Source organism: Silene latifolia, chromosome Y (assembly GCF_048544455.1).
Source record: "Silene latifolia isolate original U9 population chromosome Y, ASM4854445v1, whole genome shotgun sequence".
Classification (NCBI taxonomy): domain Eukaryota; kingdom Viridiplantae; phylum Streptophyta; class Magnoliopsida; order Caryophyllales; family Caryophyllaceae; genus Silene; species Silene latifolia.
The window spans coordinates 408,823,085-408,842,728 of NC_133538.1; the positions used below are offsets into that span (position 1 = coordinate 408,823,085).

The following is a 19,644-nucleotide window of genomic DNA, read 5'->3' on the forward strand; positions in this document are numbered from 1 at the left end:
TAGGGCTGCCTTGCTGCGCCGTCAACACCTTGCTCACACTCTCTCTCTCTCTATATATGCGTGAGGCTGATGTTTTGGTGTTGGTGAAGGAGGGAGGCGGGTTGAGTGAATGAGAGGAGGGAGGCGGTTTAGGGGACTGTTAGGGTTAGGGTTAGGGCACTATTTAGGGTTAGGGTTTAGGGTTAAGGGATAAATGGGCTTTAGGGTTTAATGGGCTGAACATATATTGGGCCAATTTAAATGGGTCAGCTCACAATTCGTATTTCTTATAAAACCCGTCTTAATTAACTTGTATCGATACGACGCGAGTTAAATAAAATAACTTAACATAATTATCGACTCAACAATTTACCCGACTTAATTAGTAATATAAAATGTATAATAAATAATATTTAATAATATCCTTTTTAATTTATAATATAAAAATACGGGGTATTACATGAACGTTCTCCACTCTTTAATGACGTTTTAGAAGAATCTGCCCCACCTGTTAATTTTTCGGTTAATGGTACCGAGTATAATATGGGATATTATCTTGCTGATGGTATATATCCTGGTTGGGCAACATTTGTTAAAACAATTAATGCGCCAAAAATTCAAAAGCATAGGTTATTTGCAGCTCAACAAGAGTGTTGTCGAAAAGATGTGGAACGTGCTTTTGGCGTCCTACAAGCTCGATTTACGTTCATCAAACGCCCTTGTCTTCTGTGGGATCGAGTTAATATGGGGAAGGTTCTTATGGCTTGTATTATTATGCATAATATGATAGTTGAGATGAAAGAGAAACCTATCTTAACTATGAAAATATAATCGCAGAGTTGATAATCCGACTTCAGCTAGTGATGATCCGTATGAATATCATCGTCTTAGAAGATCGCCTCAAGAACGATTCATAGAAATTCATGGAGAGATTCGTGATCGTGCCACTCATATCGCTCTGAAAAATGATCTCATTGAGCATATTTGGCAAAACTTCCGTAACTCGAATTAGTTTAGAATGCATTTTTTTATTTCGTAGTATTTAATGTTTTTAAAGATCGTGTTTTTTTTATGTATGTATGCGGTTTTTTATATGTTGAATCGTGTTTTCAATAAAGTTTATCTATTGCCAATAAAATTTTAATTTTTTTTAAATGTACACTATAAAATTAATTTACTTAACATATTTGAGTAGTTTTTATTTTAAAAATGACAAGAATAACTTAGTTGTAGTATGTTATTAAATAATAATTGTAAAAGTAAGAGAGAAGTTTTGGTGGGGTAGTGAATGAGATAAATGATTATAAATGTTGGAACGTGAAAAACTAATTGGGTTGGTGACCTAGGTCGTGACCTTTTGCTTGGGAGGGTGGAAGTGGGTCAAGATTAATAAGGTGTGATTAAGAGGAAATATTTTGTGACCCGATTAAGGCGACCTTCTCATTGGGATGGTTTTAGAGTGGAAAGGTAATGCTTGACATGGACAAGAGAAATGAAAAGTGATTAATTTTCCTTAAGTAGGATTTGATTGTTCAGTATGATTGATTTACTTGGAAGTAGCAATGTTTAGAGTAGGGTAGCTGGGCCATGCTTCTGGGTGCTTGATTGTGAAAATGCAGATGTTGTACGGTAGACATTTTCAAAAGGATTAATGATCAATCAGAATATAAGGTTCCTGTTTCTTACCGTTATCCGGTGAGCTTTTCCATCTTTGATCCGATTTATTTATTAAAGGTTCAGGTTTGATTTTGTTTTTTCGCGCTTTTGATCGATCATTTATTGCTGTGGTTGGTAAATCCGTGGCTGAGTTTATCACCATCTTTTTCGATCGATTCTCTTTCGTGTGATTATTTCGTATGTCCGCTTTGTTTTCTGGGTTAATTTTTTCAATTGAAATCTGGTTGTCCCGGGTTTTGTTCAGTGTTGAGGGGTCTACTCTCGTTTTCTGAGTTTGGCTATCTTTGTCTTGTGATGAGTTGGTCGTGGTGCTGATTTTTTGTTTTTTTTTTCAATTGTGATTCTGCTGGGGTTTGGGTCAGTGGTGAGGGACTATTGTTCTTTTTTCATTGATTTATGTTTAAAATCGGGGTTTGAGGTGTACTTGTATCCGCTTCCTTAGTATTATAATTATCTCTTTTTCTACCGGTCACCATAAATTTCTTGAATTTGCTTGTGCCCATGTTAGTGATGGGTTTATGGAGAATGATGGGGATAAGATGTTAGGCTATTTTATGAAAATGCAAGGGTCAGCTCGGTTAGCCTTAGCTGAGGTGAGGGAGCTTATAGATAAGGGAAATAGTTATTTTAGGAAAAATGACTTTGATATAGCCGCAGCGTGTTATGATGAAGTTTCTAAACTGCTTAGTTTTGGGGAAATATTGGAGATGAAGATACCCAATCATTATCTGACCTTGTTGTTTCCCTAATATCTAATATGGATGCCTGTGCCTTGAAACTTGAGGAATACAAAGCTGTTGCGGATATGTGCTCCATGATTTTGGACACATTTCCTCGTAATGTTAAGGCAGTTTTTCGAAGGGTGGTTGCTTATATGAAGTTGAAAAGGTTTCAGTTAGCTGAATTGGATTTGGTTGAGGCCTTAGCTATTGAACCTAGTAATAAGGATGTGTTAAGGGAATTAGATGTGGTAAAAGGTCACCTCCTCATCAAGGAAAATGGTAAAAGAGTGTTGGAGGTTGCTACCGAAGATGGCGTGGAAGGGAACAATAAGAAGCCTGTTCATATCTTGGCATCGGACGTGGGTATAAAAGATAGTGAAAGCGTGATCACGGAGATGATGGAAGATCATATTGATGCGAGTATTAAGGAAAATGAGAGTCTGAATATGGAGGTGACGGAGGCTCAAAATATTTGTGCTAAGAAGTGAGTTCTTGAGTTCTCCAGAAAGGGAGGTAGTAATTCCCGTCTAAGGATCCCCGCACATTCTTATAAAAAGTTGCTGGATGGTAAACAGTTGAGCTTTTACCGTAAATGTGATTTTTCAACCTTAAAAATTCGGATCCTTAAGAGCGAGGTTACTGAGGAGAGAGACAGTATAAGAGAACGATGTGAGAAGGGGAAGAAGAAGAGGAGAAGACCTAAAAAGTGGAAATCTAAGATGATGGGGGCAATGAAAGACATGACTCCTTTTGATATTATAAATGTGAAATCTGTCTTTCCTCGCGGAAGTTTGAACGCATCCTCTACTGAGGCCGTGACTTCAAGTGCGTCTTCAATTTGTGACAATTTTTCTCCTCCGGGTACTCATATCCCTCATGATAACATCAGAGGTGTTGATAGTGATTCAATAGTCTGTGTCTCTCTGGTGCATGATAAGGCTACTTTTATTTGCTCTCCAGTTCAGAAGGATTCTAATGACCATTAGCCATTCATTTTTTCAGCTCGTCCTAAGAAGTGTAAGATTTACTCGTTCGAGAAACCATCATGTGCCCTTTATACACCTATGATTTGCAGGTACCAGAGAATGGCCATTTCCAAGAAGAATCATAGCCAAAGGGATGAATCTCCAAGGCACAATTTATCTACTTTCTCCAAAACTAGATCTCTCTCCCATAAATTTCTACGTCCTCGTGGCGTAAGTGTATCTTGTTGCAGGTATTCTCCTAAGGCTCAAATAGGGAAAAAAATAGGAAAGATATGGCATCCCCTGCGTATTACTCCAGCAAATTTTTGAAGAAACCCCGTGTTTTAAGAACCTCCGCCCCTAGTTTATGTTTTTGTAATAATAATGTAGTGTTTGTACCTGACTTAGAGATGCAGGTGTGCTTTGTATAAGGAACTTATTTTTATGGCTGTCAAAAAAAGATATAAGATTAGGTTGGAAAAGAAGGTGTGTTGTACTTTATTGTTAAAATATGAAATCCTATGGTTTTGTTTAGCTTGGTTTATTAACGGATATCATGGGTTCATGGGTGCTTATGTTGGAGTATGTGTCCTCAACAATAGTGCGATCACATGTTTAAATCTCAAGTTAAGAATATGTAAGGGATGATTCATTTATATAGTCAACTGATCAACATTAATCAGTAATGATTGGCTAACTAGAGTTTGACATTACTGTCGTTTGACGGTGGTGATCAGTTGATCCCTTAAGGTCACACCTATAGGACAATTCCCTTAATAGACAGGTTGATTAATAGTATGATGATACAAGTTAATAAATTCCTTAAATTTGAACAATTCATTTGTGAGAGAGAATATTTATATCTTACTATAATTTGATTAAATAAGATTTATTTTAGTAATTAAAATATTTTATTACTAAAATTGATTATTGTTTATGAAACAATTGAGATAAGAATGAATGGTTAATTATAATTACAATATGTTGTGATTTATAATTATATGACCCATTTTATTTACGTGATCAAGAATCACTAGACAATTTGCTATATGTAATTTAATTAATGTATATAATGATATTTATTTGATAAATATGCATTAAATTAATTAATAACATGTTAAATACTACATGTGACATATTGTGTGACAAGTAACAAATTGACAAAATAAAATAGTAGTCCATTTTACATATGGACCGAAAAAATGGAGGATGAAGGAGTTAGTGGGTGATTTATTTTATGTGATAAAATAAGTATAATCATACCTATCCTACACTAACCTTACATACCTACATTTTGGAGAAGAACAAAAGTAAAAGGAGATGCCATGCTTTGGCATTTGGCCTTTACCCTATCCGGCCCCTTCCTCCTTTTTATGATGAGAATTTTGTTCTCATTTTGCACTTCTCTATATTTATTCTTATGCATGCATTCTCATCTTCTCTCTTTCATTTTTCTCTCTAAAATTAGTTTTAGAAAATCAAAAGATTGTTCATCCAAAATTATAATAACAATATAAGATTATTAGTGTAGTAATAAGAATATTATTAGAATCATTTTAAGGATACTAGTATATTAATCTAGTTAGTTAATATATTAGTTTAAAGGTTTTGTTTTGGGTGCAATCAAAGGAGGATTTCTACATTTGGGATTTTGAAGGATCATCCATTACATTTAAGCTTAAGAACAAATAAGGAAGGTGACCTTATTTGTGCCCATTATTTCGAGCCATTTGACAATGTAAGGGACATTGATTTTCTTATTTTATCTCTTATTTAGTTATGCATCCACTAGATCTAAAGAACTCTAATTAATATGTTAATTGGTTCACTATTAGAAGAGTCTAATAATAGATATATGAACCTAACAATTTGTATCAGAGCATAGGATGTTGCATGCATAATCGATTTATAGTTTTTACGAGTTATTAGTAACTTAATTAAAACTAAAAATTTGTGATTTATTAGATAAATCACGAAATCATGATGCATGTTATATATTCTGGTCCGAAAATGTATTTAGGTCGTTTTTATGATTTATGGTATTTTATTGCTTAATTTAATGATTTTTAGATATTTTATTACATTTTTATGACTAAAATGGAAATTAAAATGCTAAAAATAGTTAAACTAAGTCTATGACCTTGACATTTTTATATGACCTCACATGCATATTTTAATTATTGTATGTAAAATTTCGTATTAATGTGATTAATATTGCATAATTTATGATTTTTATGAGATAAAAATGAATTAAATGGAGGTAAAATGGTTAAATATAGTTAAACTTCGAAATAGGCCATGAAAATTTAATATGTTGTCACATTCATATTTTACTCACTGTGTGTAAAATTTGAGATGAACTTGATTTATTTTGCATGATTTATGAATTTTTAATGTAAAAATGGCATAAATAGTGACTATTTTAGCATAAATAGCTAAAACGAATTACATGGTATGAGAAAATTATTTTAGATTGAATGTATATCCCACTTATCATATCTAAAGTTGTAAAATTGATTTAGTTAATTTTTGTATACTTTAGATGTTTTATTTGATAAAACCGATAAATCGCAACAATATTTTTCTCGAAATAAATTAAAAATATTTAACCATGATTTTTGACATTGTGAGTGTCATAGACATATTACAGAATGTTAAAAAATTTAAAATTCAAATTTTGAAATTATTGTAATTTAATTTGGATTTATTTCATAAATGTTGTGATTTTAAGGTAAAAAATGAGCATAAAATTAAATCAAGTTGAATTATTGTCAAAAATTGAGTGATGACTAATTTTTGAGACCTAAGAGTGTTAGGATAATTAACTTGAGCTTAAATTTGATTTAAGTATTGATTTGTGATTTTAATAAGTTATTATCACGCATTTCCATTAAACCGGGTTATATAATCGATATAAGTTAAATAGGGCGATTTGACACATAATTTGGCATGACATATTATAATGCTGCATATTTCATTGTTGAATGTCATGTTTTATTTATATAATTTTGAATTATGTAATTTTATCTTAGTATGGCCTTAGTTTTAATCGATATTACCTGTAATGAAAGGGGATATTGATTCGGTTGTAATTTAATGTGATCTCGTATCACTTTTATTTTTACTAGTTTTTAATTTTACAAATGTGTAATAGGAATATCTTTGTATTTTTATTATTATTTGTAACTCCGGAGTTTTTTCAAGACGATGTCATTCGGAAAGGCGTTCCGACGAAGACGGTGTACTTGGGAGGCGTGCCACTTGAAGATTCAAGGGACCAAAGGAGTTGGTTTTCGAATATGTAATAGATTATTTTATTTTCTATTTTAGGAAGGCCATACTAGGAATTTATTGTTTGTTTTGCATTTCTTTTAATATGTTGCATGCATTGCCAAATCGCCATAACAACACATGCATATCATATCGAGTCATCGACTGTATCAATTATAATTATCGAGAATTCGACTTTTAGTTCACTTAAAATTGATAGATAATAAATTGACAAGACCTTTACTTTTAAAAGATTGAGAATTAGCCTTGCCAAATAGTAGGAGCCCATGAGTCTAAATTTCATAAAGGGTACAATACGATTTTTCGGGGTGCTTCTATTGACGTTGTATAAATGGGGTAATAAGTAGTTATTACACTTCGAAAATTTGGTTAATCTCAATGAAGGTATTTTGCGACCGTAGCCGCAAAAGGTTCGGGCTAAGGATGAGTTTAACGTAAATTCATCGACCGAGAGTTCTAATTGTAGAATCGGTTTAAAAGGTTAACCCACCGGAGTTATATTAGTAAAGATGTAGAGGGCCCGTTGGCTCACATCCAAGTTAATATGAATTTTGGGTCTCGGAATCATTTACTATAGTTGGGTAAAGGTCGCTATATAAATGCTAAAACTTGTTTTAAAATATTTACAAGTTTTAAGACGATAAATGTTTATAATTCTTTCATTTTCTATTTTGTAGTAAATTTGATTAGTTTGCAATGTCGACTCCAATCACATCTGCATCAACTAGCACAAACGCTCCACCACTCCCCAATGCTTCTTGGCTCTGATCCTTTATGGATCGATGCAAACTTGAAAAAAACGGTTCTAACTTCGCCGATTGGGATGAGCAACTCCGTTTGGCCGCGGAAGGTGACGACAAGCTTCGTTACCTTACCGAAGCCGCTCCCACTGCACCTACTACTAGGTCAACCTCCGCCGCAAGGGAAGCCTATGAGGCCTACCTAAAAGAGTCGGCCGCTATCAAGAATGTCTTGATTTTCTCTATGAAGCCTGATCTCCAAAGGAGTGCTATTAAAATGAGCACGGCCTATGAGATCTATACCAAGCTTGTGACCATGTTTTCGCAAGCTCCTAGGATAATCCAATATGAGGCACCCTCCGCATTTTTCGAGATCAACATCAAAGAGGGCCAAAAGATTAGCCCTCATGTGCTCAAATTGATTGAGCTTGTTGACACTCTTAAGACCCAAGGGGTCAATATTCCCGAACAACTCGTCATAGACCGAGTTCTACATTCCTTGAACAAGGTAAAGGCATATGTGCAGTTTAGGGTAAACTACAATATGCAAAACATGAAGACCTCTCTCCATGAATTGCACAAATTGCTTGTGCAAGCCGAGAGGGATATGGGTCTTGATGTTAGTTCTACCAAGGATGTGCTTGCCATAAACAAAAAAACCAAAGGGAAGTTTAAGAGGAGTACTAGTAAGGGAAAGAAACCCAACAAGGGCAAAGAGAGAGTTATTGGGAATAACTCATCCAAGCCGAAAAGGGTGCATCTTCTAAATATAAGTACTGACAGGGCTGTCGTATACCTATCAAAAATAAGTAACTAAACTAATTATATAGCTAGGGAAGTCAGGTCGATCTCCTCAGGAAGGCAAGATATCTGTAAGAGTCCGTCTATTCGGTCACAAATGGGGGGTGTTTATAATTTGATTTCTAAACTAAAAGTGCAAAAGGAAGAGAAATAAAGAAAGAGCACTTAAGGCAGAGAATGAGATTAAACTATCAATAGAGAGGGAACATGTCAGGATTTCGGTTCACTACGGTTGTCTAATGACTCAACTGTAAACAACTTAAATAAATTACTGCGAGACGGATATGGAAAGGTCCTTCCGGTCCACTTTCTATCCTAAATTACCACTAACTTAACTTCCGTCCTCGTCGTAGTAGTCTCTCGTTCATAGCAGTCTATTTAGTCCAATCTTCCGATCCAGGATTAAATTTAACCAGATTAAAAGGGTGACTCAGAAGCGTGCACTCACTAAGTCGGTAAATACAGTTATATTACTATGGTGACAGAATCTCACAATTAATTCGTCTAACTTATTTACTACATCGTCACATTTCTACCGTAGATCCCCTAATCTCGACATGAAACAAGTTTAGCTACTCATATCGCTATTAATACTATCAATACTAACAACAATTAAATAACCAATATTCAACATGATAAAACAATAATAAAAATGCATAAAAGGTAATTAGGGCAGAAATTAAATGAGAATAAACAAGTAATTAAAATGAACAAATGAAGGATTAATATTAAAGAGGGAGAAAGAGATTACAATCGCAAGAATCCGGCGTAAAGAACAAGCAAATCCGAGCGAAATAACCCCGAAAATAAAGTTACAGTGAAGAAGAGAGAGTACGCAGTCTTGGAAATGATAGATAAAACGTAGAATATATGATAGATGAGATGCTAAAAACCTAGTTAACGTATGCTTAAATAGAAAATAAACTAAGTTCAATAACTAAAACAAGTTCACGGGCTAATTAACGCCCACGAAAGCCAAAACCACTCGATCGAGTAAACCTCCATATAATCTACTCGATCGAACACAAATGTTACTCGATCGAGTAACCTCTCTTTCCAGCTCTTCTTGATCGAGTATAAATCCACTCGATCGATCAACCAAGGCCACAGAAACCACTCGATCGAGTAATAAAACCACTCGATAGAGTATTGTTCCTTCAAATCAGCCCAAAATCGTGCCCGGCTGCATCGTAAACCGTGCCTTCACGCTTCCCAATGCAGGAACTCACTCCGGAAAATCCCGTCTCCTCAAAATGCATGCAAAAAGGACGAAAAATGGTACGATTCCACTACATTCGCGTTAATTTCTACAAAACGGACAAAACGAACCAAAGTAGCCAAATCGGGAGCAAAATGCAATATATACAGTATGAAAGTACATAGAAATACGTGCTAAAATAGACTAAAAAGACTATATAAAATGCACGTATCAAATCTCCCCAAACCGAACCTTTACTCGTCCTCGAGTAAACTAAAATGCAACTAATGGAACGGAAATGAAAACTCAGAGCTAGCTTAACTTGTCTACTTGAACCAATTTAATGCAACAAAAATTAACAAATCATAGCTAAGCGAATCATACGCAAACGAGTTATAAGTCGTTTAAATATAGCCAACCTATCGACCTTGCAAGACCAACAAAATCGCACTCTCACGTGGTCACTCTTCTCTCATGAAGCAAAGGGTGAATGTTATATGTATAAGAGAGAAGGAGAAACAGTCACTCACCTAAATGCGACCTACATAGCATGCATGCAACAAAAATGAAAGACGATTCAAGTACTAATACACACACTCCAACCAATAATGTCCGTCACAAATAGGGCTTACAAATAATATGGGAATAGTGAGGTTCAAGTGAGAAAAGGCAAAACAAGTTATGGTAATGTGGAGGTAAAAGCGTCAAGCTAGTTCCTAACAGAACCATATAAAACCATCCGAATCTCAACTGACTGAAAAATAAAGTACAAGTGCCCTTCATTTGGCACACAAATCACTAATCTCATACACAATCTCCTCAAAAATATGGAATAAGAATGGAGGAGTTAGACGGTCACAAAGTTCCCTTTTTTAACACCGTCTAAATGAATTAACTAAAACAAATCAATTTTTTTCAACTTTTTTTTCTACGTGAACACAACTTCTTTTTTTTCATTTTTTTCTTTTCTTTTTCACGTTTTCCCCTTTTTTTTTCAATTTCCATTTTTTTTTCTTTTTTTTTTCTCCTTCCTCTATTTCCACCAACTCCAATCATATACACACGGGCCAAACTGCAGACGGAAAATCATACCACAAAACGCATACTAAACTAGCTTGACTAGGCAGGCTCAGTTTGGGATGTAGCTAATGGGTCAAAAAGGCAAGTTTTGGTTTAAGTGGAGCTAAATGGGTGAAAAATATAAGGAAAAGGAAAATTTTGCAAGCACCTCCCTGCATGTGACACCGACCACAAACCTGAATGTGTGCATTTGACAAGAAATCGAATGTCATAAAAGTGCAAAAATGATGAACATGCTATGCAAGGAGTACTACTCTCAATTCCTAATGAACTGGTCATGAATGTCACCAGTTATGGGCTCTAAACCTCAGAAATTGTAAAGTAGGTTGCCAATTTATCAGGTCAAGTCTAACAGTCAGCTATATTTGAACAAAAACTCGTAGACTATGCGTATGACAAAGCTAATAACTATCAACAAAAGTGCAAGGCTCAAGTAAAAAAGACAAGTTATAGTGCAATATCATCACGGAAATCTACTGTTCCGACTCAACCTATATGCAAAAATAAACGTGAAAATTTTTGAATTTTTTTTTGAAATTTTTGAATTTTTTTTGGTTTTTTTGATTTTTATGAAATAAATAAACAATGCAAGCTGAAATAAATAAACGTGAATGGAAAACAAATGCAAATGCAGACTCAAAAGGATGCAATACCCTCCCCAAACCAAAACGGACAACGCCCTCGTTGTCCTCCAGCATACACCAGCAGATATATACAGGGGAACGGGAATATACAACCAAAAAATAATAAAAATAATAAAATAAATAGGAGACAAAAATAAAAGAGTGAGAAGGACATACAAAACACGAATTTCCCCAAACCAGCCAGAAAACTGGGGAAGTGAGTAGACCAACAACTACTCGTCAGCCTCCACGTCACTGTCACGCACGTCCTCCACCGTCACTGTGAAGTCCGGGTCCACCTCCCGCTCTCTCCTCCTCCTCTGCTCAACTCGAGCTCTCTCCGCCGCCGCCGCTAGGTCCTCGTCCTCCTCCTCAGCAGACTCCGGGTACCCCTCAGCTGGGTACCGGTTAAATGAAGGGTGTGGCCAACCCTCTAGGATCGGACGGTGTCGACTTATGTGATACTCGTATAGAGGGAACAAAGTCAAAGCTAAGTCCCGCTCCATACGAGCCTGTCTCTCTGTAATCTCAACTAACAAACCGTCACGGCGCCCTTGGTTCATGACCGAGGACGCCTCAAAGGGTGGTGGAGTTACAAAATTAGCAGGTAAGACCGGCTGTGTATGTGTCTGGGTCTGGTCGGCAGGTGCGGAAGTAGGAGTAGAAGTAGGGATCGGGATGGGTGTAGGAGTTGCCGTGGAAGGCTGGCCGCTCCCAAAAGTTGTGAACCCCTCTCCGGTCTCAAGTCTGCGCCGCTTCTTAGCGGCGGGTAAAGTAGTAGGTGGGCGGACCTGGAGGTGGTAGTCAGGTAGTGGTGGAAGTCGGGCGCCCCGTGCGGCGCAGGCAAAAGGGGCTAGGGGCGGGACGGGGAGAATGGTGCAAGGTAAGTCCACGGACAAGGAACCGTCTATCTTCCAAGTCCGGTAGTTTGTGGTCAGCCAATGCTGAGAATGCATGCCATCTAGGCTCAGATACCTCTCTCTCTATAGGTACGGTAAGTCACGAGGCCAGACAGGGAAAAGGGAATGGGCAATAATGGTGGCTATGCCACCGCAGACAATAGATCCCGTGACCTTCTCCCCTTGGGCCTGGAAGTACTGGGCGGTCAGATAGGCGATGTTGAGGGTAAAAGGACCCACGCAGTCAATGTTCAGGTAACCGCCTAAAATGGAGAGCTCGTTGTTGTTGATGTTTTTTGGCTCCCTTCGGCCAAAAATGGTGCTCCCTATCAGTCTAAGAAAGTAACGGGCAGGGGGAAGGTGGACCTGCGCGAGCTTTCGCTCGGGAAAGATGGTCTGGGCCAAGGTCCGCCAAAGCTGATGGATGACCTTCCTAGGGGCAGCAGTGTCGCCCGTAAAGGAAAGGCCGAGCCTAATACCAAACTCCTCCAATGTCATCGAAAAAGTCCAGTTGAACAACCGGAATGACACGGAAAGACTAGTGGGGGCAGCATCGTGTGCCCCGGAGGAGAAGGTGAAGGAGCTGAAGAACTCGAGACTCAGCTCCAGAAAGGTATGGCCACTCATAGTGATGAGTCCGGCCATCCGCGTGCCCCGTAAAAGCTCACAAACCGACTCGTAGAAGCCGAGTCTCTCAAGTGCCGGCCGATCTAAGAACCGGGTAGGGAAAAACTCACAGCCAACTAGGTTATAAAACCTCTTACGATGTACACCATTAACGAAAATTACCTGCAGGTACTCAGGGTGGGAGTCGAGGGAGTCGTCCCCTCGGACAGTGACCGTGCCAGAAGGAGTAACAGAAGGACTAGGAGCTGGTGTAGCACAAGCACTTCCACGACCCTGGCCCCGGCCTCTAGAACCTGAGGTAGAAGCCCGTGAAGTGACGGTGCGAGGAACTAGGGTCGCCTGTAAAGCAGCTGCAACTGCGGGTGAGTCCGCCACAGGTGTGCTCACCGTGGCTGAAGTAGAGGTTGTGGCTGCTGTGACCGCCACTGAGGAAGAAAGACTAGCAGTAGTGCTAGCAGTGGTGGTGGCTGTGACTAAGGTAGCAGCTGAAACAGGGCTAGCATCAGTGCTAGCAGGCGTAAAAACTGTACCAGCAGCAGAGACAAAGATCACAGGGGCTGCGGTACTAACAAAAGTGGAGGCGATTGTGACAGAAGGGACCACCGTCTCAGACAAGGATGGACTAGAAGTCGAGCTAGTGGAGGGCAGAGAGCTAGAATCCATCCTGAATAAATAGGGCAGGGGAATTTGATAAGAAAACAAAGAATAAACATTATGAAAACAACGTGAAATTAGTATGACATTTCCCTAACAAATAAAAATTCGACTACGACCGAAAAATTCCCAAATGACCTCAAAAATTTCGAATGGTGACGGATAAACAGCGATAGGGGAAAGGTAGCAGACGACAAATGCATGAAATTAAACAACAATCGAAGCAATTTAAGCATACCCAGCAGTGCAGACTAGGTGACAGTCAAAAATTTCGACTGAAACCACCCTTAATCGCAAATTTCTCGCTAAAATTCAATTTTAAACATGTAAAAATCAATGAGGTATGGGAATAAGCATCAAGTAAGCAAAACTAAGCACTGAATCAAAATTATAGTCGATAATTTCGACCCAAAACGGAAAATCGAAACCTGGGTCCTAATTCACTTCATAAAAGGCAAAATAAATGAAATTTAAATGCAAAGAATTGTAAGGATCACTTACTTGATGATTATTAACCTACAAATTGCAATTAATCGGCGAGAAACAAACAACAATGGCGATTTTTAATAGAAAAACCGCGAAACCCTAAAAACTCCGATTGATCGTGTAAAATGGCGTGAATCATGGGGAAAACAGAGGGCTTATGACAATTAATTAACAAGTAATAAAATGTAGGTGACAGATTTGGCAAATGGGCAAGAAATATGGGGGATTTGGGGTGTTTTTGATCGCAATACGGAGGGATGTCGAAAAATTGTGGTAAAATGAAATAGCAAAGAAAAAAGGAGGAAGTTAAAGAAAACTCCCTGCGTGTCTCTTGCAATTTCACTCAATCGAGTGGTTTAGAACGGCTCAATCGAGGACTTTTTGGATTCATCTATTCGATCGAGTAAAAATTTACTCGATCGATAACTCCCCTTTTCAGCTTTATTCGATCGAGTAATATGAAACCACTCGATCGAGCAAATTTCACTCGATCGAGTACAAAAAGTACTCGATCGAGCTCTTTTCCTCGTGTAAGTTCTTGAATTCGCCATTATTCCTTTGAATTTGCGTAAAATTCCCCAAACCTGTATAGAAACACTCGTAAAAGTACCCCAAAATACCAAATACGTAAAGTAACAGTCTATAGTCTCTAATCTACGCTAAAAATTGTCTAAATTCTAATTGTCCTAAATAAAAGCAATAAATAAAATTCAATGGAGAATGTAAAAATCGTTTTTACAATTTGTTACACGGGACATTTCCCCGCTCACTTCTCGAAGCAATTCAGTAGCCCCTTAGAGGGCTCCTGACTGGAGGACGTCATCTCAGCAACATTGATCGTCCTCTTCAATTTCCACGAGCTTGAACTTGAATCGTTAGGAGGGGAATAGTTGACGTCCACATACGCACGAACCTTTATCATCCTTACTCCTTTCTCACCGGCTTTAACATCATTGCTCTCACTTTGACTGACATTAATTGCACAATGCCCTTTGACAGCTTCTGCATTATTTTCATCTGTACCTGCAGCAAGCAAGGAAAATGACGAACTTTCCTCCTTTTTGCTCTCAACTTGAGGCGGAGAGGTCACAATAGCAAAGACAATATTCCAAATCTTCATTTGAAGTGTCAATAATAGGGTCAATAGAGAGAGGGCATTGCAACGCTGAGCTTGCATGGGAGCCCTCCGGAACTTAGACTGATGGAATATCAATTCCTCGTCCCTAACCTGAAAAGTCAATGTCTTGCCCCCGATGTCTAGTACTGCACGGGCAGTAAATAAAAATGGTCTCCCTAAAATAATAGGGGTATGGGCATCTTCGGGGATGTCAAGTACAACAAAGTCAACGGGAATAAAGAACCTCCCGATCTTAGCAAGTATGTCTTCTATGACACCTAGTGGTCGTGATATGCTACGGTCAGCCATCTGAACAGTCATGTTTGTGAAATTAAACTTTGTCAAACCAAGTCTCTTAGCCAGAGACAACGGTAGGAAACTCACGCTAGCGCCAAGATCGCATAACGCGTTATCAATCAAATGGGTACCAATATGACACGGAATCGAAAAACTACCCGGGTCTGACTGTTTGGGAGGTAGCTTATTCTGAACTAGGGCCGTCCCTAACTCGGTCAAAGCTACCGTCTCATGATCATTAATGTACCTCTTACGCGATAAAATTTCTTTCATAAATTTGAGGTAAAAGGGTACCTGTGTCAGCAGTTCGGCGAATGGCACAGTGACTTGCAGGCTTTTCAGGAGTTCGGCAAATTTGCCGAATTGTTGATTAGCCTTAGTACTTTGCAAACGCCTCGGGAAGGGCACCGTGATGGGTATCTCGAGTCCCTTGTTCCTCTCTTCCAACATGTCAGCTGGATCAAGCTCCAAATCTTTTGGACGCTTCTTTCCTCTCGAACGAGGTCTTTCAGGCGATTTTTCACTCGATCGAGCACTAGCAGTGCTCGACCGAGCCGTTCTTTATCTACACTTTGCCGATCGACCAGAATTACCACTCGATCGAAATGTTTCTTCAACAAAGTCACTCGATCGAGTAGAAAGTTCACTCGATCGAGCGACTTCTTTTCCTGTTCACTCGATCGAGTAGAATTTTTACTCGATCGAGCCCTTTCTTCAAAATTCACTCGATCGACTCCCGAAGTCGATTGATCGAGTACTTTCCTTGTCGTTAGCTCTTTTCTTGACAGAACACTGTTCACCCGCTGTAATTTCTTTCCTCGGGTCTGATTTCTACACGTCCGGTCCCTCATATGAACTACCGCTCCTCAAATTAATTAAATTTACTATCTCATGTGGATTTTTGTCAGCTTGTGACGGTAAATGACCCGGTTTCCTTGTGGACTGGTTCGCGGCTAACTGGGCAACTTGAGTTTCAAGTGCCTTGATTGATGCATCTTTTTGTTGATCACTCAGCTGCCACTGGTTTGTCAAAGACTGCAGCATTGTCTTCAACTCACCTACCTCACTTATTCCACCAGAAGATGACGCAGCTTGATTAGGTGTAGGAAAGGAAGGAGGCTTCTGAAAGCCTTGTTGAGCCATATGAGGAGGGACATATGGCTGCTGGTGCTGCGGAGGATGGGTAGGATTGAGCACATTTTGACTAGTCCACCTCAAATTGGGATGGACTGCCCCTTGGTTGTTATAATTGGAACCCCCTCCTTGCCTGTATTGTTGAAAAGCAAGGACTTGTTCCTTCTTCGTAAGACAGCCAACAACAGTGTGACCGTCATTGCTCCCACATCTCTCACATGTAACAGTCTCCCCTCTAGTAAGCAGATGAACCGTCTGAGGCTCCCCAACAGAATGCAGCTCCAACTTATCAAACCTAGCATTCATGGCTTCTAGCTGAACAACAACTTGCTTATCGACTGCATGAACTGTCCTAATACTATCCCTCGGGTTTCCATACTCAGCACAGTGGTTCGCCATCTCTTCAATAAGAGCCCATCCCTTATCATCGTCAGTGTTCTCTTGGAATCTTCCATTAGATGATGCATCAAGTATGGCTCTGTGATCATCGTACAGCCCATTGTAGAACTGGTTGGACAGAAAGCATGGATCAAAACCATGGTGAGGAAGAGACCTCACCAACTTCTTGAAACGGGACCATGCTTCATAGAAAGTCTCATCGGGTGCTTGCTTAAAACTTGTGATCTTTGCCCTCAGCTAATTGGTGCGCTGTGGAGGGAAATATCTCTTATAAAAAGCAAGAGCAAGGGTCTCCCAGTCTGTAACCTCTGCGGCTGTGCGGTCCAAATCAGTTAGCCACTCCCTGGCTGAGTCAGTCAAAGAAAAAGGGAACAGAACCTCCTTAATCTTGTCTTGAGTTACCCCCTTTGTGGCGGGGATAGTATAACAGTAGTCCGTAAAGACCTCCATATGCTTCCTCGGGTCTTCACCTGCCACACCTCTAAAGAGATTTCTCTCTACCATATTGATATAGGAAGGTCGGATGTCAAATGTATTCCCATCCTCAGTCTGGAGATTGAAACCCTTTGGAATTGATGATGCTTTAGGCTCCGAATGACTAGCAATGTTCGGCATCTTTACTGGTTGGCTTACAGAACTGGCAGTATCTTCTTCAAAAGATGGATTTTCTGTAAAAAGGAAATGCTGAAGCTCTGGTTTGAAAGTACTCAAGTCTTCCTTTCGTGATTCTCTTTGCAGACGGAGTCTATGCCTAAATAGTCTCTCTAGCTCAGAATCAGCTGCAACTAACTCAAACCTGTCTGACCTGGGCATACACAACACTGAAAGAAAATAAATAAGAACTGCCTCAAGGAATAAAAATTCCCTGAGACGGATAAAATAAATGAAACAAAGACAGATAGGGCAATTGCCTCCCCGGCAACGGCGCCAAAATTTGACAGGGTTGTCGTATACCTATCAAAAATAACCAACTAAACTAACTATATAGCTAGGGAAGTCAGGTCGATCTCCTCAAGGAGGCAAGATATCTGTAAGAGTCCGTCTATTCGGTCACAAATGGGGGGTGTTTATAATTTGATTTCTAAACTAAAAGTGCAAAAGGAAGAGAAATAAAGAAAGAGCAATTAAGGCAAAGAATGAGATTAAACTATCAATAGAGAGGGAACATGTCAGGATTTCGGTTCACTACGGTAGTCCAATGACTCAACTGTAAACAACTTAGACAAATTACTGCGAGACGGATATGGAAAGATCCTTCCGGTCCACTTTCTATCCTAAATTACCACTAACTTAACTTCCGTCCTCGTCAGGGTAGTCTACTGTTCATAGCAGGTCTATTTAGTCCAATCTTCCGATCCAGGATTAAATTTAACCAGATTAAAAGGGTGACTTAGAAGCATGCACTCAACTAAGTCGGTAAATATAGTTATATTGCTATGGTGACAGAATCTCACAATTAATTCGTCTAACTTATTTACTACATCGTCACATTTCTACCGTAGATCCCCTAATCCCACTACTAATATCGCTATTAATACTATCAATACAAACAACAATTAAATAACCAATATTCAACATGATAAAACAATAATAAAAATGCATAAAAGGTAATTAGGGCAGAAATTAAATGAGACAAAACAAGTAATTAAAATGAACAAATGAAGGATTAATATTAAAGAGGGAGAAAGAGATTACAATCGCAAGAATCCAGCGTAAAGAACAAGCAAATCCGAGTGAAATAACCCCAAAATAAAGTTACGATGAAGAAGAGAGAGTACGCAGTCTTGGAAATAATAGATAAAACTTAGAATAGATGATAGATGAGATGCTAAAAACCTAGTTAACGTATGCTTAAATAGAAAATAAACTAAGTTCAATAACTAAAACAAGTTCACGGGCTAATTAAAGCCCACAAAGCCAAAACCACTCGATCGAGTAGTCTGAAACCACTCGATCGAGTAAAACTCCAGATAATCTACTCGATCGAACATAAATGTTACTCGATCGAGTAACCTCTCTTTCCAGCTCTTCTTGATCGAGTATAAATCCACTCGATCGATCAACCAAGGCCACAGAAACCACTCGATCGAGTATAAAACCACTCGATCGAGTATTCTTCCTTCAAATAAGCCCAAACTCGTGCCTGACTGCCTCGTAAACAATGCCTTCACACTTCCCAATGCAGGAACTCACTCCGGAAAATCCCGTCTCCTCAAAATGCATGCAAAAAGGACGAAAAATGGTACGATTCCACTACTTTCGCTTTCATTTCTACAAAACGAACAAAACGAACCAAAGTAGCCAATTCGGGGGCAAAATGCAATATAAACAGTATGAAAGTACATAGAAATATGTGCTAAAATAGACTAAAAAGACTATATAAAATGCACGTATCAAGTACCACTATTGTTTTGGTATGGGCCATTGGAAGAGAAATTGCCCTAAGTATCTTGGAGATGTTAAAGTTGGACGTGTGACTCCAGTAGGCAATAAATTCTCTAATCTTTTATGTTATTGATAAAAATCTCAACTTTGGTATTTAGATACAAGTTGTGATTCTCACCCGTTGAAATGTGATATAGGGAATGTGAGCAAAGACAAAGGCAAGGATAAGCAAACTTAAGGATGATCTTCAACAAGGGATGCTAGTGTAGCCGCCCATAGAAGAAGACTTATGGAAGCTTGGCTTTTTATTTTGTATTGTCTTTTAATATTGTTGTATTTTGGCTTCTTATTTTTAGAACTTCTTTTGATTTCCATGTTGGACATGGAAGTATGTTTTATTTCAATTTTACAAAAAATAGTTGTATGAATTTTAATGGCTTGGCTTTCAACCCAAGTCATTCGGTTATGCAATTTTTCTTCGTTCTAAAAACTTGTCATTATACATGTTTCATATCAAAACATAAATTATGTTAACTTAATCTAATCATACAAGAATTACAACGATGGGAT

The 19,644-nt window shown here is 38.5% G+C and overlaps 1 non-coding gene across 1 annotated transcript; it reads left to right on the forward strand.

The window, feature by feature from the left end:
* The first annotated feature begins 16,822 nt into the window (after window positions 1–16,822).
* LOC141636321 (small nucleolar RNA R71) lies at window positions 16,823–16,928 on the forward strand. The gene has a single exon (XR_012540940.1). It is a non-coding gene; the product is annotated as a small nucleolar RNA R71 (small nucleolar RNA).
* Window positions 16,929–19,644: the final 2,716 nt, after the last annotated feature.